The following is a 25982-nucleotide window of genomic DNA, read 5'->3' on the forward strand; positions in this document are numbered from 1 at the left end:
TGAATTGTTTATTGGCATTTACTAATCCTAAAGTGGGTGCAGTCATTGTCTCAGTATCAAGTCAGTCAAAACTTTTAGTCGTCAGTCCATCACAGTCCATTCACATGCATACCTCCATACACATTCATACCAGATGTTGCTGATAATGGAGTCTCCCGCGCAACCTATTCGAGCCTTCATCACCAGCAAGATGACGTCATCATTTTAAAGGAAAACAATTCCTTGTTGTTTTTTGGGCCGGATTGACTCGGTGCAATCCTTTTAGATCAGTGTTCCCTATAAGTGAATTTCTCCCAAGCCAATTACAATCATGGAGAAGCACACTTTGCAACTGTTTACAGTAATAATATTTTATAGCGCTTTAAATTTCAATCTTTCAGGCCTTGTTTAAAGAGCTGATTGTTAAATCATGAACTCACAAAATATCAACATATCACCACCGGTGGATCACACCTCTCAGATGTTTTTTCTCCAGTGCACTGTAACAAAAACGAAAACAGACATAACCAACAAAATACTACTAAAATAACACAAACTAGGGCCCGTTGCAGACATGTCCAAGCATAAAACTATCCCTCTCTCGCTTACGAGAAAGAACACAAGCCAAAGCTCACTGATAAAATCAAGCTAGCGCTAAACAAAACCAAACAATCAACCAGAAATTCACAGGAACATTTTGCTTCCTGCCGGGACAATATTGTGTGGGAATGAGAACCTCAGGTGCCGTAACACCTTTTGTTCCTCCTTGAATTAAAACTCAATCACAAAAAATGCCGTACTCCGACCTAAAACTTACACTATTAATTCATCATTTTCACTCTGTGCCACTGTTCCTCATCAGGGCTGTGTGAAGCACAGCAAAGAATTCAGTCAAGGCCTTGAGCCATAAACAGACATCACGCACAGACATTGTTTTCATAACCAAACCATTTTAGACCTTATTCCTAAAATCTACATAAATGCCTTCTAGGTGACATATAACACATTCTAAGTAATCAATGGCTCCTCATAAAAATTATGCATTGGGATGTTTGTGTGCAGCATTTTGCATATCAGCATAAGCAAAGCATTCTTCATTGCATCAGCGTGTGTGTGTGTGTGTGCTTCACTTCTCAGTGAATCAACATTCCCGTGTGTGTGTGTGTGTGTGTGTGTGTGTGTGTGTGTGTGTGTGTGTGTGTGTGTGTGTGTGTGTGTGTGTCATTTCTCACTCACTCAACGAGTGCACGTGTTCATGTGTGTATTTCACTTCATTCTGAATCTGTGTGTTTGGAGACGTGTGTGTGTGTGTGTGTGTGTGTGTGTGTGTGTGTGTTCATCACTTTCCTGTTCTGGTGTTCTGGGTAAACCACGGCCTGAAGCATGCCCTGGGGTCCTGCCCCCCTCCTTTTCAGTTTGTTTGCGACCATTGCTGCTGCTGCTGCTCAAAATTCAGTCCGTCCTGGTTCTGACCCCAATTGGGGCAGTCCTTTCTCCAGTGTCGATGTTCACCGCAGGTGAAACCTGCATCTTCTTCTGTGTTTTTGTCCATTCTGAGGTGCCTTCTGTCCTCAGTTACTCCTCTTGTCTCGGTCACGCCCTTTTTCGCCACCCGATCATCCGTGTTGGTCCATCACTGTCCTGCACAGTGTGAATGCAAAGTTATCAAGGTCAGCATTCTTTCGCTCGGCCTTACTTTTCATTCGGGCTTGGCGGGCGTCTTGTCACAGCTCTGTCAGCTGACGCAGTCTGGGAATTTTCCCCCGTGTAGTGAAACGGGCCTTAGGTTTAGTGCTCTCTGTCTCGGCTGCATGAGATCACATTCCTGCAGGTCTGTTGACATTCTCAGGTCGTTGTTGTGGGTCCAGCTGTTGCAGCATTTGGTCAGTGTCACGTATGGGGGAGAGCAGGAGTCCAGTCAGCCTCGGCTTTCAGGGCCGGCAAAGCAGCCTGTAATTAAATATGTATAGAAAAAACAAAAACAAAACAAAACAAAAACAAACGAACAGGAAAATGATGTTGTGTTCGCTGTGTTATTCAGAGGGGAGACACACCGGGACCAGGCCCTGTGTCAGCCTTCTCTCCCCCTTTTTTTTTTTTTTTTTGTTTTTTCTCTCCCGATATAATCAACTCCTAACCCACCAAGTTGACAGGACAACACAAGTACATATTAAAATTCTTAAGATCATGTTTAAAAACCCAAAAAAGGAATTTTCTTTCATTCAGTAATCACTTTTATTAATCAATCAACAGAAAACATGTCACAATTTGACTCTTTTTACCACTAAATTTGTTGCGTCTTGCCTGGTTGGTTAGACCAGTGTTCCTTTTTTTTTTTTTTAGTTAAATTGTTGTCCTGCAACCCAGAGGGTTTCTTTGTCAGTAATGTATAGACTTCATCATTTAAGTATGTTAATTTTTCTTTAACCTTGCTGGAAAATCTTCACGTGTTCATGAGTGTAAGCTGTTTCTTCATTGCGTGTATGTGCATTTGTATAAAAGCAGGTTAATTTTATCTTTTCTCAAACTAGGCGTTACCTTAAAAGGAGCCTTTCTCTCAGATTTCTCTGCTTGTGTGTTTTTGTTTCACCTTTTTGTTGTGATGCTCCGGACGCCTTCCCAACCTCCACAAGTCCGTTGGCCCCAATTTTATGTGTTAAAACTTCTCTTAATTTCTCCTCTAATTCTCTCCTCGCTGCTGTCTTTTTCACAGCTGCTGATTCGTGCTGGGTGTGGTTCCCATTACCTATAATTTTGCTTCGGCCGCTGTGCTTGTGGGGGCAGTTGGTCCAGGTCCGCAGCTTCCTGTATTAACACACTAAGAGATTTATTTTAATTTCATTTTCATTGCTTTTAAACCGATAAGCAGGCAACACGCCTACCTTGACAGCGTAAACTGTACGCCAGTCTCCCAACACATTCCTCTCTCTACTCCTCCATAATTCTCCACTGCACACCTCTTACTATCTCTCCTTTTTATTTTTATTACACCACAGAGTAATACACCCAATTATGCCCGTCTATCTCCATGTGGCTCCAAATTCCCTCTTTATTTTAATTTCACACTCGTCAGGGGACAGGCACACAACAATTTCAACCACTGAAACGAGGAATTCAACCTTTTTATATTTCTTTACTAATCTAGACTCAACGTTTGTTCGCAAAATGTGTCTTGTTCTAGTCCGGAATAAATGTGAACCCGTGATTACACGGCCGTTCCAGTGTTATTTCCGTAGCTATGCGGGGGCCCTCACCTCCCCAAGTCACCACCTCGGCACCCGGACGACGCCGGTCCTGGCCACGCGTCCACGGACAGGAGGGTCGCCACTCCTAGGGCAAAATGTTCCACAGGTACACTAGGCATCAACCTTTGATCCTAAAATGTGTATTTGCTCTAATGTCCTCCTAATCAAACACATCAACCGTCACTGTCACTGTGTTCAGACTTCACACACACAAAAAGCACACTCAGAGCGCGCCTCACCCACGGCCAGAGCGCGCCTTACACACACAGCGCGTTACACCATCAGTGTGACACACAGAGAGCGCCTCTCATCAGCAGAAATTTGCACAGAAACCTCTGAGCTCAACTATTAGATCTTCTTAAAGCACACTGCACCATAGACCAAAATACCCCTTTCTCTGCGCTTATGACCGCCACCACGGGGCAAAGTCGCATCATAAAAGTGATGCTTGCATCCCCGAAGTTATACCTGACATCATAAACCAGGTGTTGCTATGTACTAAATTTTTACTTTGTATTATGACCGCAGCCCTTTATACTCGACTGACGCCACAAACCACCGTCAAAACCTCTATCCAATGTACTAAAACTAGCACCAACCACTACTGCACTTCACGGCCGCACCACCGGAACACGCCGTATCATAAACCAAACCTACGGACGTGTTTCGCTCTCGCGTTGCCAGCGTTCAACTGCACCGTGAAGCCAGCATCTGCTTTTCCTTAAATCAACTTCTATTTCATAGCCGGCAAAAGCCAGGACGTCACTGACACCATAAACAAAATAAACAAACCTCGACTTCAATGTACTGGACTAATGGCCGCGTCTTCAGAAGAAATTCTAACGTATTATTGCTACAGAAGCCAGTATTAGACAAAATTAAATGTGGAAGGTAAAGTGGCTGCAACTAGCTCAACGTAGTATCTTATTAGTTTCTCGGTAGAAGCAGTTTACTGCAACTAGCTCAACGTAGTGTCTTATTAGTTTCTCGGTAGAAGCAGTTTACTGCAACTAGCTCAACGTAGTGTCTTATTAGTTTCTCGGTAGAAGCAGTTTATTTAACACACTGGAATTCAGCCTCAACTTATGTTGTTAGTATCTTGCGCCAAAAACCAGACACCGACAAATTTACTGTGAAAATACATGTGACTCAGTGAACAGATTAATTTGGAAAGCCCAATATGCACATTTGGTATTTATAATACAACAGGCTGTGCTTACCTTTCTGTTTTAGGCCGGCCTTCTGTTCACTTTGCCCCACGATCTCACCAAAGGCCAAATCTACACCTCCTCAGCACACCAAAGATCCGGGTCACACGGCACCAAGTTGTTGAATTCTCCCAATTCTTTGAATCTTTGGGCTGAAGGAAGGACAATACTCGGTGTATAAATGCTCAATCAACAATCATTTATTTCCATACAATTCAACAATAAGAGCATTACAACGTCCGGACGGGAGAGATGCTACCAGAGGGTCAGGCACATGTCTCAAAATGGTGACGGGTTGCTCAGCTTTTTATAGTCTCTAGTGGCCCCCAGCTAGTCGTAAAAGCCAAAACATCACATTTTTTCTCTGTTACAGCGCCTAAGTTATGACCTCGGCAGTTGTTTCTCTGCTTTCTGTAAGGTGGGGGTGTGGAATGTGGTCTGTCTATCTCCCCTGTCTTTAGACACAGAGTCTCCTGCTTACAACCTTCTCTTCATGATTCAACAATTAAGCATGTCAAGAAAACAGTGTAACACATTCCCAGCAGATCAAGGATACAGAGTGATGCACATTTATCTAATGAACTAATATGTGAATATGTTCTGTTAACTCAAAAGTATAATGAGAACTAAACTACATACAGCTCACACACTCTATATTAAAGGGTATAATGTGATCTACAGCAGTATTCTAATTCAACTACTTTGATTACATATATAAGGTAACATATAATAACAGAATAATCTAATACTTGTCAAGAAAACAGGTGTGGTTTATCAAAAAACTTCGTGTTCTCTACAAGGTTGTTTCTTACTCGTGGGTGGCGGTTTCCTGCTAGTGTGAAGGCAAACAGTGACAATGTGAAGGCAAAGACTGATAATGTGAAGGCAAACAGTTTCCGTTATAGAGTAGGGAGCCAGCAATTAAAATATGCAGCTGGTTGAGTACAGAACAGAAATATAAACACTCTTAGCTGATTATTATATGAATAATAAAACCTTTAAAAGCAAAAATACTCTGACATTCCCTCCTGTTGTTTAGATTTCTCACATGACAGTACTGTTATTTTTGTCAGTTCATAACCTCTTGTCTAAACATTTTCGGTTTGAACGTCATAAAACAGTCCTGTGTTCAATTAAACTAAACATTACTGTATGGATCATCTTTCAAAATTTCTTCCATTTGAGACGTCATCACATAAGCATTGATAGAAGTTGTCACCATGTTTGATACCATTTTATTCAGACAGGGTACTACACATGTTGTGAAAACACATAACAGTAAAAGCAAAAATGCAATTCCAACAAGTCCTTTAATCAGTAGGGACTTCCATGAACCACCTAGTAACCATGTCAACCAATCATCAGTGCTTGTGACATAGTCTTGTTGTTCAGCATCTTTAATCTTTCTCAAGGTGTTCAAAGCGTCGGTCATGTTTTGTGAGTGTATGTTGTCTGGGATGTATGTACAACATGTAGTGTCAAACAATACACACAAACCTCCTTTTTCAGCTAGAATCATGTCTAGTGCGACTCTGTGTCGCATCACTACAATGCGTATTGCGTCGATTTCTTCATTTTGCGCTTTGTTGATCTTCATTGAGGCATTTAGGAACAGTCCAAATCGATAGTCAAGTGTCTCGATCCTCAGCATGTTTTTCCCAGCTCCCACCCAAGGGCACAAGGAGTGGAGGACTTTCTAACCATCAGTCCATAGTTTGAAGTTCTTGGGCACATCTGATCCATAGATTGAGTCATGTGGCATTACTTCAGCGACTTCAGCAACTTCACGTTTTGCTCTTGACGTGTGTGTCTCTGCTGTGATCTTGAAGGTGTGGTCTGAAATTAGTACTGGTGCACACAGACCGGTGGAGTTCGGTGGGAGCATGAAGTAGGTTTTAGGCCCGCAGGCCCAAGCGGCTCCCTGGACCCAGAAAGTTCCAATTTTGAAGGTGTGTATTCCTTTGGATTGGGTCAGGTCAAGTGTCTGTGTGCAGTTGCGGTTTCATCCAAGTTTCCTGTTTCCATCAGAGAAGTTGAAACACATTGGGTGCTGTATGTCCGGCGGCAAAACTATGGCGAATGATTTGTTTTTTGTGTTGTTGGCTTTGACGTTTACCCAATGTTTTTCGTTGCAGGTGTAGTTCCAGTTCGTCAGATTGTAGGCACAAGGGGTTGTCTGTTCAATTAGGATCTGTCGTTGTGAAAGTGGTTTCGTGACACGTTTGACGTCTGTGTCACTACACCATGGAATTAGGTCTTCTTTCTTTGTGCTTTGACCTTTTAGGGTCAGTCCTGTTGCCATCAAATCTCTGCGTGTGCAATTGCCAGTTGTTGCTTTGTTGAACACACACATCGCTTCGTCAAGTTCAGGTGCCTTTCCATATATTGTTGCGTGTACGGCTGTTGTTGGCATATGTGAACACACATAGCATTCCGTGCTGTTGTCGGTGCGTGTTCTATCATACACATATCTATACCACGCGTTGTTCATCCATGGGTGGTTATGGTCTTGGTTCAGGTCACGCAGATGCGAATTGTCATGTGTCCATCTTTTTTGCAGGTGGTGTTGTTTATTTCCTCTCATCTGGGTGAGTGTTAGTAGGCTCACTAGGAGCGCAATGCTGGCCACTAGGAGGACAAGTGTCTTCATGATGACCAGGCACACCTAGACCTCTGGTGAGTAGACTATTGGCGAGAAGTAAAAAAAAGGGCGGGATATACCCAATCAGCCCTTCCCTTCACCAATAGATCACCTAGAAGCCAGGGAAGCCGGCGTCTAAGCGTCTGGATTGTCACTCACTTTTTTACAGTGGCTTTGGTGGATCCAAGATGGTCTTTCTGCTATTTTGCAGGCGGTGGGTGTGGTAAGTAGGACTTGGTATGGGCCCTCCCACCTTGGTGAACTCCAATTCTTTCTCTGGAGTACTTTGATCAGGATCCAATCACCTGGTTGTAACCTGCAAGACACTGGAGAGATATCACTCGGCAGTTGGTTGTTTAACATAATCTCTTTATTTTCAAACAGCTTAGTCATCCATTCTGCTAGGGTAGTTTCCCTTATTGATTTGTTAATTGGTTCACTGGTAATTGGCAATGGAAACGCTCTCCCGTGGATGATTTCAAAAGGTGTAAGTTTCTGAGAACCTTGTGTTATTCTCATCCACATCTTTACCAAACCTAAACATTCGGGTTTCTTCCATGCATTTTCTTAATCTCTGTTTTATTGTGCCATTAGTTCTTTCCACTAGTCCTGCACTTCGTGGGTGATATGCACAGTGATGTTTGATGCTAAATCCTAGAGCTTCAGAGACTTTGCTGATGATGTCATTAACAAAATGTGTTCCATTGTCTGACCTTATCAGACTGGGAATGCCATATGTGGGGATGAAGTGATTGCATAAACACTTTGCCACTGATATTGCGTCTGCTCTTTTTACTGGATAGATTTCTGGCCATTTTGAAAACACATCTATAATTACTAGAGCATATTTTGATGCTTGGCATTCGTTAAGTTCAATGAAATCCATGTGGATTGTATGGAAAGGGTGAGGTGGTGTGGGAAAATGACCTCTTTTTGGTCTAAGGTTTCCCTGTGCATTATGTCTTTGGCAAATCATGCATGTTCTGATGAATTCTTTTGCTGAATTTTCAAAATTTTGAGTGTAGAAGTGTTTAGAGAGGACATTCATCATTCCACCCGTTGACAAATGCGTTAAGCCATGTGTCACTAATGCTGCTGTCTTATGTAGAGATTTTGGCAGTATTGGTTTGCCATTACAGGTCATTAGGTCATTTTGTAGCTGTGCTCCACACTTTAACCATTTTTTCTGTTCTGTGATAGATGCAGCTTTCTGTTCATCTTTAAGTACATCAAGTGGTATTAACGTTGATGTTTCAGACATTAAGGTTTGTACAGTGGGGCAAAAAAGTATTTAGTCAGCCACCGATTGTGCAAGTTCCCCCACCTAAAATGATGACAGAGGTCAGTAATTTGCACCAGAGGTACACTTCAACTGTGAGAGACAGAATGTGAAAAAAAAATCCATGAATCCACATGGTAGGATTTGTAAAGAATTTATTCGTAAATCAGGGTGGAAAATAAGTATTTGGTCAATAACAAAAATACAACTCAATACTTTGTGACATAACCTTTGTTGGCAATAACAGAGGTCAAACGTTTACTATAGGTCTTTACCAGGTTTGCACACACAGTAGCTGGTATTTTGGCCCATTCCTCCATGCAGATCTTCTCGAGAGCAGTGATGTTTTGGGGCTGTCGCCGAGCAACACGGACTTTCAACTCCCGCCACAGATTTTCTATGGGGTTGAGGTCTGGAGACTGGCTAGGCCACTCCAGGACTTTCAAATGCTTCTTACGGAGCCACTCCTTTGTTGCCCGGGCGGTGTGTTTTGGATCATTGTCATGTTGGAAGACCCAGCCTCGTTTCATCTTCAAAGTTCTCACTGATGGAAGGAGGTTTTGGCTCAAAATCTCACCATACATGGCCCCATTCATTCTGTCCTTAACACGGATCAGTCGTCCTGTCCCCTTGGCAGAAAAACAGCCCCATAGCATGATGTTTCCACCCCCATGCTTCACAGTAGGTATGGTGTTCTTGGGATGCAACTCAGTATTCTTCTTCCTCCAAACACGACGAGTTGAGTTTATACCAAAAAGTTCTACTTTGGTTTCATCTGACCACATGACATTCTCCCAATCCTCTGCTGTATCATCCATGTGCTCTCTGGCAAACTTCAGACGGGCCTGGACATGCACTGGCTTGATTCCCTGCCGTTGTAGTGTGTTACTGATGGTGACCTTTGTTACTTTGGTCCCAGCTCTCTGCAGGTCATTCACCAGGTCCCCCCGTGTGGTTCTGGGATCTTTGCTCACCGTTCTCATGATCATTTTGACCCCACGGGATGAGATCTTGCGTGGAGCCCCAGATCGAGGGAGATTATCAGTGGTCTTGTATGTCTTCCATTTTCTGATGATTGCTCCCACAGTTGATTTTTTCACACCAAGCTGCTTGCCTATTGTAGATTCACTCTTCCCAGTCTGGTGCAGGTCTACAATACTTTTCCTGGTGTCCTTCCAAAGCTCTTTGGTCTTGGCCATGGCGGAGTTTGGAGTCTGACTGTTTGAGGCTGTGGACAGGTGTCTTTTATACAGATGATGAGTTCAAACAGGTGCCATTCATACAGGTAACGAGTGGGGGACAGAAAAGCTTCTTACAGAAGATGTTACAGGTCTGTGAGAGCCAGAGATTTTCCTTGTTTGAGGTGACCAAATACTTATTTTCCACCCTGATTTACGAATAAATTCTTTACAAATCCTACCATGTGGATTCATGGATTTTTTTCTCACATTCTGTCTCTCACAGTTGAAGTGTACCTCTGGTGCAAATTACTGACCTCTGTCATCATTTTAAGTGGGGGAACTTGCACAATCGGTGGCTGACTAAATACTTTTTTGCCCCACTGTATATGTTGCTGTGCTGCCTTCTTTGCGGCTTGGTCTGCAAAGTTGTTGCCTTTAGTAACTTCTGAGTTATCTTTTTGGTGTGCGGCACATTTGCACAATGCTAATTTTTTCGGCAATGTTATCACTTCTAGCAGTTCTTTTAAAAGGTGTGAATGCTGTACTGGATTGCCAGTAGAAGTGACCATACCTCTGTTTAGCCAAATCTTTGCGAAATGATGTACTGCTGCAAAAACATACTGACTGTCTGTGTGTATGTTTATGCTTTTTCCTGCATTCAACTTACATGCTCTCACAACAGCTGTAAGTTCTGCACTTTGTGCAGAGTTAGAGGAAGTTAAAGGTCTTGCTTCCAGAACTGTGTCTACTGTGGTTACTGCATAACCGACGCAGTTGCGACCTAAGCTATTTTTAGAAGCTGATCCATCTACAAAAATGTCAGTGAAAGTTGGCTGTGGTGTGCTATATATGTCGGCTCGTGGCTTTGTTTCTTCATCTAGCTTTTCCATACAGCAGTGTTTTTCACCATCCTCTGATGTGGGGAGAAGTGTGCTGGGATTTAGCTGACCACACTTCTCGATTGTAATGTGTGACTGTGATAACAAGATGCCTACGTATGAGAGCTGTCTTGCATGTGTGAGATAAGACAAGTTCGCCTGCAGTAAGATGGAGGTTACAGCGTGGGGAACTTTGACGATCAATGTGTCCTAAGACGATGTCAGCTGATTTCTTAACTGCCTCTGCTGCAGCTGCGCATGCCTGCATGCACGAGGGCAGTCCTGAGGCCACTGAATCTAGCTTACACGAATAAAATGCAAGAGGGCGTTGCTTTTCCCCAAAGGCTTGTGTTAGAACGGCCTTCATGTAGCCTGCACCTCCGTCTACATGCAAGTAAAAAGGTTTTTCATAGTCTGGCAATGCCAAAACTGTGCGCGTCTGCAGTGCAAGTTTTAGATCATTAAATGCTTTTTCTGCTTCTGGTGTCCATTCTATTTTATCTTTCAGTGCTAGATTTTTTTCCATAAATTAAGTTTTGCAAAGGTTGAGCTAGCAGAGCATATTCAGGTATCCAGCATCTGCAAAAATTGCAGAGACCTAAATAACTCATCATTTGTTGTTTTGTGAGAGGTTTTGGAGCATTCTGTACTGCTAGCTTTCTGCTGTCTAACAGTGTTCTTCCCTCTCCTGTGAGTTTGTGGCCAAGGTATGTGACCTCTTGGCTCCACAGCTGTAACTTGTGCTGTGAGACTTTATGGCCCTGCTCTGCTAAATGTTTCAGCACAGTCATGGTGTTTTTTCTGCAGTTGTCTCGTGTATCTCCCGTGACGAGAATGTCATCAACGTACAGAAGAAATTGCCCTGTGACAGGGAGCGTGCATAGTGACATAGATTTCTTTAATGCCTCTGCATACAGGGTGGGACTGTTCTGAAAACCCTGTGGCAGTCTTGTATAAGTATACTTTTCGTTATCAAAAGTGAAACCAAACAGATTTTGTGGGTCTGGGTGTAACGGCACAGAGAAAAACGCGTTTGACAGATCTATGACTGAGAACCATTGTTCTTTTTGTGTCACTTGATTTAAGATTGTGTGTGGATTTGCTACCACAGGTGGGATTTGTTCAGTTATTTCATTTATTGCTCTGAGGCCATGCACTAAGCGATATTTTCCTGTGTTTGCTTTTTTCACTGGAAAAATTGGAGTGTTACAGGTTATTTCAGTTGTTTTCACTAAAATGCCTGCTTTTTCCATATCTGCAATTACTGGCCTGATCCCTGCTTTTGCTTCTGCCGTCAAGGGATATTGTGGTTTAACTGGCCTGTAGGTTGTAGTAGTTTTTACTACAACAGGATCTGCTCCTTTAATTAATCCTACATCTGTCGATCCTGTGGGCCATAGTGTTGTGGGCAATTCTTGTAGTTCTGGGTGTAGTTCTAATGAGAGTACATGTCAGTTTTCACTATCTTCCTGCACATGCAAATCAGTGCTGTCAGTCATGTATGTGGCTGGGTGGGTAGTAATTACCCACCCTAATGTGTATCTCATGCATCCTGTTCTGCGACCTTGGAGCCATCCCTCATGCGTGTCTTCAGTCTTTTCATATCGGTCTCTTTCAACTTGGGCGAGAACGCGGCCTAAATCTTTCCACTCAGTGCTGTCATTGTGTGCTACTGACACATGTGGATTTGGCATCCTGTTTACTCGTTGTACTGCCTCAGGCTGCAGCACAGAGAACACTGCATTACCACTTTGGGTGACATATAGGTGTTGTAATGTCAGCTTTTGTGGGCCTAGCTTATGTACCTCTTGGTCATACACGGGATTAGGACCTGGACTCTGTTTGAACCTCAATGTGTTGTGATACTGAGTGTAGTCCTGTCGTGTTGAATGAGTTGGCAGATATCGATTTGCTATGTGTTGTAAAGGCTCTAGTGAGGGCAGGTCTAATGTCCAGTAGTAGTGAGGCTCTCCGAGTCCTTTACACACATTAATCTGATAATCTGCTGGACTTTGTTTCTCGTTTAACATTAGCTTTGCATACATGCCCTCTGGTCCTGGCAAGACTCCTATTTCCAGCCTCTCTAGTGCATCTCTCCCTAGAAGATTAACTGGGCAAGATGGGTCATATATGCACTGGTTTTTACAGCTGCGGCCGCTGTCTTCATGAGATAACGGCGGCTAAGCTGTCATCCCTGTTGGACAACATCTCCCACCCCATGCAGCAGACTGTGACAGCACTGAGCAGCTCCTTCAGTGGGAGACTGCGGCACCCACGGTGTGGGACGGAGAGATTTCGCAGGTCTTTCCTCCCCACTGCTGTCAGACTCCATAATAAAGACTTTAACTGATCAAGCACACACATCCATACATATGCAATAATACTAAGTGCAATAATCCTTTCTGTCATCGTTGTATTTTTACACAGTTGTATATATATAATATTTGTATTTGTATTCTATTTTTATCTTATTGTATATTTATTTTATTTTATTCTACTGTATATAGTATTTTATTCTATTCTGTACAGTTGTGTACTGTATTTATTCTTATTGTATTCTAATTTTTGCCTCATAACTTTTGCACTGTCCACTTCCTGCTGTGACAAAACAAATTTCCCACGTGTGGGACTAATAAAGGTTATCTTATCTTATCTTATCTTATAAGAGTAGAGGCTCAGTCAGTGATTTAGTACTGACATGTCCTGATGCTGACTTAACTATCAGAGTATCATTAGAGAATTTCACTTTTGGTGGTTTTTTAATCAGTACAGTTTTGCATGCTCCAGTATCGCAGAGCATCGTCATTGGCTGCCCATTTACGTATATAATTACAGTTGGTTTATGTTCAGAGCCCAAAAGCAATTGCTCTATGTTATACACGTCCGTGTTTTCATTGCTCTCTGTTTCTGTGCCTTTTCCTAGTCATTTGTTATTTCTGTCATCCTCTTCCTCACTGTCATCCTTTTTTCTATGTCTACACTCGCGGGCAAAATGCCCTTCCTTTCCACAATTGTAGCAGCTTGTATTTTTCACTCTTCTCTCTCCTTTTCTCCCTCCTCCTGCCTTTGCCTTTCCTCTGTATGGGCCTGGTTTATGTCTCCTGTATTCTGCAGAGAGTGCCACGAATCCTGTTACAGGATCTACAGCAAAGACTCCTCCTTTTTCCTTTTGCTTCTGTATTTTGACTGCGTGTTCAGCATATTGCAGTGCATCTGGCAGACTTCCTGTATTTTTGTGTGACCCAATGTTTTTCTACGTGGGCCCTCACTTTTGGGAGGAGGCCGTTCAGAAATGCATTTTTTAGCTGTTGCTGAAATGGTGTTTGTGGCTCCTCCTGGTAATTTAAACCTGAATGTTGTCTGAAAACTGGGCGTAGGCGATCGAGGAAGTCAGAGGCAGTCTCAGCTTCCTTCTGCTTTATCTCGCCTATTTTGCCGTAATCTGCTCTTGGGGCTAGACGGACTCTAATCCTTTCATATAATCCTCCTGCCAACTGAGCCCTTAGAGGTTCAGAGGTGGGGAGCAGGGCTATACCCTGGTCATTTGACCCCGTGAAGTCTCCCTTTACTGTTCCCATTTTTAGACCTAATAAGTCCTGAATTACCTGGAGCATTTCATGGCCATTCAAGTGCCAGTGTGTTCTAATTAACTCAACTGCCTCCCTCCATGGCTCAAAACCTTCATTTAACAGTGGAACGTCCTTTAAGACGTTTAATCTGTCAGTTTGGGACCATGCTCTGAAAACGTACAGGTAAGGGTTGTTGTCTCTTTCATTATTATTGCCACCCGTTAGTTGGCCATATCTTGGGTTTGGCGTGGCTATCATTGGAAACAGACCTGACGGCCCTGGGGGGTCAATCTGTCCTCCCATATCCCTACCTGACGGGTCTTTCCCTATGTTTTCCTCTTCCTTATGGTGATTTGTTGTCATTAAATTTAATGCCTGTCTTGCTGAATCATATGGGCTTGGCGCGTCGGCGAAGGGTTTTTTTGATACTGGCGGGTTAGATGGGCCGGGGGCAGGCACATATGGAGGTGGTTTTGGGTTTTGTGGATCTTTTTGTTCACTACTTTGTTCGTTTTTCTTTTTCTTTTTCTCTTCGCGCACCTTTGTGCGTTTGTCATTTTCTGCCATCCAGACTTTAAAATGTTGCCACTCCGTGAGACGTTTGGCTTTCTTTTTAAAACTTTTTTCATTGTTTAGTTCCGCTTGGAGGGTCTCTTTTAAAGCAGTCACTGCAAAGGGAGTACATTTTCCCTCCCACGCAGGGCAGTTTAGTTTCTTTGGATTTCTCCATCTTTTTTTACTAATTAGTCCGGCGTTTGGACATTTTTTCTCTAGCCACTGCTCGTCAGCAGTGAGTTTTGTTGATTTATTACCCATTATTATTTTTTCCTCTTATTATTATTATTTATTTATTTATAAATATATTTGCGTTTACACATACACATACACACCCGTGGTGCTTTCTCTGGCACGAGGAATGGGAGAGGCTATTGACACGGCCTTCTACTTTCAAGCTAGCCTTGAAAGCGGTGTCAATTTTATGTGATGAAACACAACCTTTTCCCGTTCCACCAGAACTCGAGCAACCAACGGTAAACAATTCGGTGGAGTAGTTCAGCCTCCTTAATGTGCTGTAAAATCAACTTACTCCACCAACAAAACAGTAAAACAACAGATCATACGCGTAATGAGTATTATTCTGGGCAACTCTGTGTCTTTTTACATTGCTCCGAGCCCTCTTTCAGGCGAGCTGCGTAACTCTCTACCAGTCCTTTTTCAGACGAGAATGTTACTATCCTGTCGTATTTTGACATAAAGCTTGCTCCAAGCCCTCTTTCAGGCGAGCTGCGTAACTTTTCTACCAGTCCTTTTTCAGACGAGACTGTTACTAAGCTGTCATATTTTGACGGGAAACTATTTTATGTACAGACCACAGGTTGCCTCAGTCGTTTTGCGCAAGATGTCAGTGAGTGTTAAATATTCACCTGAGTTATTGTATGGTTTTTTTTGGTTTCCTTCATCAACCCCCAAAGCCGTGGACCTCTTATAAGAACGCTGGCCAGAACCCGAACATCACGCCTCTGGACTTTATCCTCTGCCTGGAGAGGAGTCGACAGCGTGGGCTTCTCACGACGTCAGGACTTGATGAAGTGCAGTAAAACTTGGCAAAGGACAATACTGTGTCATGAACACCTGTGCCTTTGATGCCTTCTGTCAAAGTCTGTGCTGCGCTTACTGTGATAGTCGTACTGCTCAAAACATGTTGAATAGTTAAGAGGAGAACAAAGTATTCCAGCTTGTGAAATCCCTTGCTTCAAAGGGTGTCACTCAACATGCCTATTCATTGAGGGCAGAGGTGCTGAGCTCAATATTCTGCCCTGTTCAGTTGAAGACTGGTGTTCATCGTGTTGATGCACAGTGCCATGTGTCCACAGTAATTCAAAAAACAATGACGGAAAATCCAAGTGTTCACTTCACAAGACAGTGTTCCTCCCAGTACTGCAAACTTTACACACCAAACACAAGGCAAATACCTTTTGTTTCCATTGATCTGTCAGTCCTCTCAGCTTCTGGCATAGCTCACCTTCAGTCTGCTGTTGAACAACGGCTCAACCTTCCAGCATCGCCATGCCTAAGACCAATCGAAAGTCCTGATGCATCTCCAACAGCATTTAAAACAGATTCATCAGGAAAGCAACTTTGCACAGGGACTGTTTGTCACAGTTTCACCCTGAGAGAGCTTGTATGGATTGACACAGACCTTGGAAAATGCTCTACAGAAACTCTGGAGCACAGTTTTCACAGTCCAAAAAGGTTTTTGCTTACTGAATTCCCATCCACTCTGCTACTTCAAGGAGAGAAATTCACACTGAAAGCAGTCATTACATTTGTTAAAGATATTCTATTATCAAGTACTCAGATGCAATGAAATATCACTCAGACACTTAGAGCAGTTTTAAACGTGCACGGGTGAGAGACTCAGGGAGAGACTCACACACCTCCTTGGTGCAGTCTGGCTTTATTTATACACATCATGAAGCATACAAAAAAGGAAATATCATCCTTATCTTGTCAAGAAAACAGGTGTGGTTTATCAAAAAACTTCGTGTTCTCTACAAGGTTGTTTCTTACTCGTGGGTGGCGGTTTCCTGCTAGTGTGAAGGCAAACAGTGACAATGTGAAGGCAAAGACTGATAATGTGAAGGCAAACAGTTTCCGTTATAGAGTAGGGAGCCAGCAATTAAAATATGCAGCTGGTTGAGTACAGAACAGAAATATAAACACTCTTAGCTGATTATTATATGAATAATAAAACCTTTAAAAGCAAAAATACTCTGACAACATTTCAGGAGGGCCCAACACCAGAAACACTCGGGCATTATATGACATTCTGTAACAGGACCCCGTACATCTGGGAGATGTATGATGACCTAAGAAAGGATGTAACCATAGCATCTGAAAACACCAGTGTATGTCCGCACGCTGTGCTCTACACAAAGGAATGATGGCAAGATCTCATGAAAGAAAGTCCTTTTCTAGTTTGTGAGTTAGATGATGGAAATAGCTGTTATTTTTCAGTTATTGTATTAGACTTGTGAGGCTCAGACAGTTCAATATATTTACCTTTTCTAACAGGAAACATATATACTACATTGTTCTCGTAGTTTTGTATTTTGTTACCAGCAAATAAAGTTTTTTCTCTAACCGAATGCATTAATTATTTTAAATGCTATATTTAACCTAGTTTTTAAATAAGTTATTGCAGTTTGATTACTAGGTTTAAGAGTGTGATCATAAGAAAAAAATATCCAATGCTGGTTAATATCTCTCAATTTCTTTACGGTAAAGAAAGTGGCTGGTTGAGCTTTAGAAACTTTTGGTAATATCTTTAAAATGAAAGCGGCACAAACGACAATTTTAGCAACACAAACCAGCACAAACGTAGCACAAACGTTTGACACCAGTTTTGTTTGATTCCATTACTGTGGGAGGGCTGGTTGACCTCTGATGACCTCTAGAAATTTTTATCAATATCTTTAAAATGAAAGCGGCACAAACGACAATTTTAGCAGCACAAACCAGCACAAACGTAGCACAAACATTTGACATCAATTTTGTTCGATTCCATTAATGTGGGGGGGCTGGTTGACCTTTTGACCTTTACATTTTCATTAATATCTTTAAAATGAAAGCGGCACAAACGACAATTTTAGCAGCACAAACGTAGCACAAACGTTTGATACCACTTTTGTTGGATTTGGGTAATGTGGGGGGGCTGGTTGACCTCCGATGACCTCTAGAAATTTTGATTAATATCTTTAAAATGATAGTAGCACAAATGAACATTTTTGCAGCACAAACCAGCACAAACGTAGCACAAACGTTTGATACCACTTTTGTTGGATTTGAAGAAGGTGGGGGGGCCAACTTCACTCACATGACTTTTCTGTTCATTTTAAGCAGCAGAAGTGAGGCGCATGTCTGTGTGCGTGTGTATGGAGCCATTGGGTGCAGTCACTATAGCAACCAGGCTCACACCTGCCTGCTAACTAGCTCTGTCTCTCACTCTGCCAAGATTCATCTTAAACACTTCTCTTTCAACTGCTGCTGTGTCCTCAGTGTTTGCTCTACAGGTATGATTTTACCCTCAAAACGTTGCCATCGTTGTTCTCTTTCCAACACCTTGTCTTTCAAAGCTCAGACATTTAAAATTTTTAAACTGTGTGGATCCAAGTGGAGGGATCACATTTTAGTCATTCAGTGACTCAAAGAATATGAACTTTTAATATTCATTCAGAGGTTTTCTGACTCTAAATTTTCTTTTCTCATTTCTAAGGTTTTTCTAATTTACAATTAAAACATTTTCAGCTTTTTTCCAACTTCTTCTTCTGTGTAAACGTCAGCTTTTAGCACTTCAGCACTTTTGTTTTCAGATTAAATTCTTTTTCTTTTTATCTCATTCAAACGTTTTAACTTAAAATTCAGCAATTAATTCATTTCAATTCATACATTCAGATTCAAGCATTCACACTGCAGTTTCTTCAGAAAATGCACTTTCTAGTTGACAACTAGAATACATACTTACATCATGTATGGACCAATGAAGAGGAAGCCATGAATCAAGCCAAAGTTAGAAACTTAAGAAAACTTTTTTTTTCCTTTTCTTTTTTTTACCAATGTTTGTAATTAGGGTGTAGATAGGTACACAAAGCTACATCATCTGGGGCTGGAAAAGAAAAGCAGCACTGAGGTGCTGAAAGATGCAGTTCCAATAGTGGCCACTTGAGGCTGGGAATCATGGGTGTCCCATGTTAAAATGTCCAACTTTAAACATGGATAGTTTCTGTCTATGATAACTGAACTCTTTCTCAGAACTAAACTGCTTCAGTTTTGCTGAGGCTTAAAGTTTGGGTGCATGTCCTCTTTGATGAACTCTTTGGCTTCCACTAATACACTGTGGCTGAACTGAACCTCTCAACTGTGTTTGTGCTCATGGTGCCTTTTGGAGTATTTTTTTTTTATGACAAATAGTCTGGCCTGCTAACTGCTACAAACCATTCACAAACCATCCACTTCAGTTTTGCTGAGTAAAATGCTAGTATTTTATTCATCTGTTTCTTTGCTTTAAAAGAGTCTTCACGTGACATCAGAGCTACTGGGACATGCACACATGAAAGTCAAAACAGTAGTGCAGTCCTTTGCTCTCCAGCCATCTTATGAATGTCTTTGAGTTTAGCCAAAATGCCGGATAGCTGCTGCCTTTTCGTGTTTCTTTACAGCGGCCAGAAGGGCGTAGAATATGGCACCAACATGTGAACACACCCCTCCTGACCCTGCCTTACAGGTCAAATCACGCCAATCCCTGCATTTCCACAGTAACCTAGTCTGTCAATGGAGGCTCATTTAAACTGTAGGACTGATTCACTGTAAAATTCCAAGTCAACAAAATATAAGATTTACACGTGATCATTCATTTCAGCAAACAACAATTCTTCACCTCTCTGATGACAACCATATTTACCCATCCAGATCGAAAACGCATGTAGATGTCCGTACTTTGAAAGCTTTGATCTTGGTACCAGTGTAAGGTGATCGAGCCATATAAGACGCCACCGAACTGGAGCTCTGGGAGAGACATTGATTTAATTTAAATGTAGATAAAGCTGCCAGCGAAAAGTATGGCTCACAAGTCCCAAAATCCATAGTTTCTCTGAATGCAGCTTGCTAACGTTAGCCCAGATTTGTGACTCCAAAAATCCAACATGGTGGCCATGTTGTTTTCTTTGCAGGGTCCTGAAATCAGTGTGAGATGTCCATGTGGCTACAAACACATCATAGTCTATGAATGATAGAAAATAAAATCTAAACCATAGCAACATTACATTACACGTGTGATATCTTTAGCATTGAAGGTGTCTTTATTTGGTATTCAGTAAATGTATCTCCTCATCTTTGTTAATGCTACATTTTTTTAACTACCATTTGTTGTTACCATGGCAATGATTCCCTTCAATAAAGATTGTTGTTGTTGTTGTTGTTGTTGTTGTTGTTGGCATCATCCAGCACCACAGGCCCTGGTGTGCTGATGATGGCCTGACAGGAAGCACTGTCCCTGATGTAAAGTATATGGCCTCAGCCAACAACAGTGGCCCTGCTGAAATGTGGATGGTATCATCAAGTAGCACAGGCCCTGGTGTAATGTGGATGGAATCATCGAACAGTACAGTCCCTGGTGTGGTGAAGATCGCCTCACAGGAAGCACTGTCCCTGATGTAAAGTGTATGGCCTCAGCCAACCACAATGGACCTGGTGAAATGTGGATGGTATTGGCCAGCACCACAGGCCATGTTGTAATGTGAATGTCCTCACCAGTAGACCAGGCCCTTGTGTACTGTGGATCGCATCAGCCAGCAACACAAGCCCTGGTGAAATGTGGATGGTATCAACGAGTAGCACAGGCCCTGGTATAATGTGGATGGCCTCATCCAGCAACACCACAGGCCCTGGTGAAATGTGGTTGTTTTCGGCCAGCAACACAGGCCTTTGGGTAATTTGGATGGCTAGCAGCACAGGCCCTGGTCTGGTGAAGATGGCCTCACAGGAATCACTGGCCCTGGTGTATTGTGGATGGCATCAGCCATCAACACAGGCCCTCGTGAAATATATTTGGCCTCAGCCAGCAACACAGTCCCTGGTCTAATGTTAATGTCCTCAGCCAACACCATTGGCCCTGTTGTAATGTGGATGGTATTGGCTAGCACCACAGGCCCTTGTATAACGTGAATGGCCTCATCCAAAAACACTGGCCCTGGTGAAATGTGGATGGTATTGGCCAGCACCACAGGCCCTGGTGTAATGTGAATGTCCTCAGCCAGTAGCACAGGCCCTGGTGTAATGTAAATGTCCTCAGCCAGTAGCACAGGCCCTGCTGTGATGTGGATGGCCTCATCTAACAACTCTGTCGCTGGTGAAATATGGATGGTATTGGTCAGCACCACACATGCCCTGGTGAAATGTGCATGATATCGGTCAGCACCACAGGCCCAGGTGTAATGTGGATGGCATCAACAAGCAGCAGAGGCCCTGATGTGGTGAAGATGGCCTCACAGGAAGCACTGTCCCTTGTGTAATGTGTATGGCCTCAGCCAACAACAGTGCCCCTGGTGAAATGTGGATTATATTGGCCACCACCACAGGCCCTGGTGTAATGTGAATATCCTCAGCCAGTAGTAAAGGCCCTTGTGTTTTGTGGAACGCATCAGCCAGCAACACAATCCCTGGTGAAATGTGGATGGCCTAATCCAGCACCACAGGCCCTGGTTTGGTGATGATTGCCACACAGGAAGAACTGTACCTGGTGTAATGAGGATGGCCTCATCCAACAGTACAGGCCCTGGTGTTGTGAAGATGGCCTCACAGGAAGCACAGGCCATGGTGTAATGTGGATGGCCTCAGACAGCAGCCAGGCCCTGGTGAAATGTAGATGGCCACAGCCGGCAACATGCGCTCTGGTGAAATGTAGTCTGCCTCAGCCAGTAGCACAGGCCCTGTTTTGGTGAAGATGGCCTCACAGGAAGCACTGTCCCTGGTGTAATGTGTATTTCCTCAGGCAGCAACACTGGCCCTAGTGAAATGTGGATGGTATTGGCCAACACCACAGGCCCTGGCGTAATGTGAATGTCCTCAGCCAACACCACTGGCCCTGGAGTAATGGGGATGGCATCAGCCAGTAGCACAGGCCCTTGTGTATTGTGGATCGCATCAGCCAGCAACACAAGCCCTCGTGAAATATAGGTGGCCTCAGACAGCAGCGCAGGCCCTGTTGTAATGTGGATCTCCTTATCTACCAACACTGTCCCAGGTGAAATGTGGATGGTAATGGCCAGCACCACAGACCTTGGTGTAATGTGGATGGCCTTAGCCAACACCACTGGCCCTGGTGAAATGTGGATGACATCGGCAAGGACCAATGGCCCTGATGTAATGTGGATGGTTTTAGCCAACAGCACAGCCCCTGGTGTGGTGAAGATGGCCTCACAGGAAGCACTGTCCCTGGTGTAATGTGGATGGCCTCAGCAAACAACACTGGCCCTGGTGAAATGTGGATGGTATTAGCCAGCACCACAGGCCCTGGTGTAATGTGAATGTCCTCAGCCAGTAGCACAGGCCCTTGTGTATTGTGGATCGCATCAGCCAGCAACACAAGCCCTGGTGAAATGTGGATGGTTTGGGCCTGCACCACAGGCCCTGGTTTAATGTGGATGGTATTGTTGAAATCTCCCAATTCTTTGAATCTTTGGGCTGAAGGAAGGACAATACTCGGTGTATAAATGCTCAATCAACAATCATTTATTTCCATATAATTCAACAGTCAGAGCATTACAACATCCGGACGGGAGAGATGCTTGCAGAGGTTCGACAGCATGTCTCAAAATGGTGACGGGTTGCTCAGCTTTTTATAGTCTCTAGTGGCCCCCATCTAGTCGTAAAAGCCAAAACATCACATTCTTTCTCTGTTACAGCGCCTAAGTTATGACCTCGGCAGTTGTTTCTCTGCTTTCTGTAAGGTGGGGGTATGGAATGTGGTCTGTCTATCTCCCCTGTCTTAGACACAGAGTCTCCTGCTTACAATCTTCTCTTCATGATTCAACAATTAAGCATGTAACACATTCACAGCAGATCAAGGATACAGAGTGATGCACACTTGTCTAATAAACTAATAAGTGAATATGTTCTTTTAACTCAAAAGTATAATGAGAACTAAACTACATACAGCTCACACACTCTATATTAAAGGGTATAATATGATCTACAGCAGTATTCTAATTCAACTACTTTGATTACATATATAAGGTAACATATGATAACAGAATAATATCACAATTCTCCCTTTGATCTCTTTTCTTCAAAGAGATCACTTACAACATACACTCCAGCATTGCAAGGTCCAGTTCTTCTTGGTCCTTAGGCCCTCTGTCCCCCTTTAACGGGTGGACCATATGTGGGATGACCTCTGTGTTCACGCAGTTCAGATGCAAGCAAAGTTAGATTTACGACCATAACAGCAGTTACAGATGACTCTCCCATCACTCCCCAATTCTCCCACAGCTTTATTTTGGTGCTCCAGTTTTCCACCCCCTTTTTAATGCCCCCTTATACCTTTCAAATGTACTTAGACTAGAACCTCTGTCTAAGGAGCTTTTAACCTTTATTTTTATTGCTGCAGCTACCAGTGTCTTCCAGTTGGGTGATTCTCAGCTTCTTTCTTCGACCTCCGGGGTTAGACCACCCTTTAGTCATTGCACAGTTCTGGGGATTATTCTGCCCCGATTTCAAACAAGGATCTGTGTGTTTTGGGATCACCGCCGTGTCCCCCTTTTTGCCAAGAGTCTCTCGAACCTCGTTGGTCTGGTGTTCCTGGTTTTCGCCAACCCCTTCATGGTTATTGCTGTGTTTGTGGGATCCATGTTCTCCAGGAGCCCAAACGCCATGACACTTGACCCCAGTTGCTGTCTCGGCAGTCCCTACATCTGTCTCTGCTGTGAAGGGTCCTCACATCTCCGTGTCCCCGTCTGGTGTCTGTTCCTTTCTCTGCAAGAGACAGAAAACCAAAACACCTCTCTCCCTAGCCTTGATAATCTAATATTGTTATCCATTGTTCTTCTAATGATTCAAATTTGGTTTAAAATATTATGTTCAGGACTCTTTGACCCAGGGACTTATTCTAATCATAATCTATGTGTATGTAAAAGAAATCAAAAATTAGTGAACCCTTTCTAAGTCTAACACATTATAAGCTTAAGTTTTACCATAGCTAAATTATTAAACACAGAAATAACGTCATAAGATGTTCATAAAACCATTGTTTGATGTTCGGACTCAACTCCCCCTTTTTGACACACTCCCATGTGTCAATTCATTGGAGCTAGACAATTAAAAGACAAGGTTAGTGACATCATATCTCAGAAAGTATCAGAAATTCTTCTCTCGAGTACCGTTGCTCCAGCCTTGTTATCCCAGAGGATCCTCAATCCCAGAAATTTCCCTTCTCCTCATGTAATGAAGTCTGTCATCCTTCCATGCCCTGGTAACTGGTCCATCCAGAGCTGTAACATTTTGACAACAAGCCAAACCACAGCTTGGTCACACCAACCCTTTTCTGCCCTGAAGATGTCCAATGCCATCTTAGTCTGGACCAGGGTTGTAATAGTTTTGCAATTTTCATTAGCTTTTATTTTTATTTAGCTTCGACTTCAGATTTTCAATTTTATATCAGTATAAATCAGTTTTTACCAATTGTTTGCTAGTTTAGTTTAGTTTTGATTAGTTTCAGTTATAGTTTTAGTTGTGTCTGCAATAATTAAGTGTAGCAAAATCCCAGTCCCATCATATCAGTCATGCTCTTGTGCTTATCCTTGGGTATTGTGACTATTAACTCTTGCAGCACCGGGTGCTCCCAATTTTGGTTCAAGTGAATTTACAAGCTTTGTGAAGGGAATTGACTCCTCTGCACACTGGAATAAACATAATCAACATGATCCACATTTTACTGCGTGTTATTTCACCATCTTATTGATTCAAATGCTCCATCCTTATGTGGTTTGCGACATTATGTTTATCCACTCTGTCTCTAAATGTTTGAAGAATTTTCAAGTTTGGGGTCAAATTTTAAGAATTTGACCATAAGTGAAAGTCATGGTGTCATCACCCCCTTCGGGGCTTACCTTTCCCAGTTTTGATGATATTCCTCCCTATTCTTTGCAAATACCCCCTGTTGGTGGCAAGAAACTGTTGGTGTGGTCAAGTGGGTGCTATAGAAACAAAAGCTCAGGACAGAACAGTTATCAGTCATGTACTTCATACAAATTTTGCATATGTTTTATTTCATATTGATCCTCTGAGTGGAATGGTACATTTTAATCTGAATTTATCCAAACCAAACACAATATTTTTCTTTATTTACTTTGCTCTTGTTCTTTTGCAGTACCACATCCTATCAAATGTCCCTGTCAATTATATTCTACATTTAATAACTTACTATTTCAAATGAGAACCTAAATCACGTGGACCAATGTTTGTTATTGCATATCTCTATTCTGAATGTGGCAAGCCATTCATAGGTATTGTTAAAGTTTTGGCGATTTTCCTCTATAAAATTTAATTGACTTTTTTACAGTGGCCTGCTATGGTTAATAATAACATATTCCAGTCATGAGTGGTATCAAAAGTCTTCTCCACTGTAGCATTTGGCATTCCCAATAATATAACATGATACCTTACTCAAAACACAGCTAATATAGCACAGTTTTCTTAATGCAAACATCAGTAACTCAAAATCAGCAACCACAGTGTTAAGTCTGCAGTTCATACTTATGTGAAGCTAGAGTCTCCTCCTCCAGTCTCTCTTATCCTCCTGCTCCTGAAAAACAAAACAAAACAAAGCGAAGCATCCACCCTTCTCTTGCCGGCTGGGTGAATTGTTTATGAATTGTTTATTGGCATTTACTAATCCTAAAGTGGGTGCAGTCATTGTCTCAGTATCAAGTCAGTCAAAACTTTTAGTCGTCAGTCCATCACAGTCCATTCACATGCATACCTCCAGACACATTCATACCAGATGTTGCTGATAATGGAGTCTCCCGCGCAACCTATTCGAGCCTCCATCACCAGCAAGATGACGTCATCATTTTAAAAGGAAACAATTCTTTGTTCTTTTGTTCTGGATTGACTCGCTGCAATCCTTTTAGACTCAGGACTTCTCATGTGATCAGTGTCCCTTATAAGTGAATTTCTCCCAAGCCAATTACAATCATGGAGAAGCACACTTTGCAACTGTTTTTATAAGAATATTTCATAGCGCTTTAAATTTCAATCTTTCAGGCCTGGTTTAAAGAGCTGATTGTTAAATCATAAACTCACAAAATATCAACATATCACCACCGGTGGATCACACCTCTCAGATTTTCTTATCTCAGTGCACTGTAACAAAAACGAAAACAGACATAACCACCAAAATACTACTAAAATAACACAAACTAGGGCCCGTTGCAGACATGTCCAGC

At 42.6% G+C, this 25982-nt stretch overlaps 1 long non-coding RNA gene across 1 annotated transcript; it reads right to left on the bottom strand.

Moving 5' to 3' along the window:
• Positions 1-222: 222 nt before the first annotated feature.
• Positions 223-5173, bottom strand: LOC308409214. Its single transcript, XR_013973964.1, has 2 exons — positions 4445-5173; positions 223-1929 (listed from the first exon to the last, which is right to left on the bottom strand). It is a non-coding gene; the product is annotated as an uncharacterized lncRNA (long non-coding RNA).
• Positions 5174-25982: the final 20809 nt, after the last annotated feature.

This window comes from Rhamphochromis sp. 'chilingali' (assembly GCF_963969265.1).
Source record: "Rhamphochromis sp. 'chilingali' genome assembly, chromosome: 13".
Lineage (NCBI taxonomy): Eukaryota > Metazoa > Chordata > Actinopteri > Cichliformes > Cichlidae > Rhamphochromis > Rhamphochromis sp. 'chilingali'.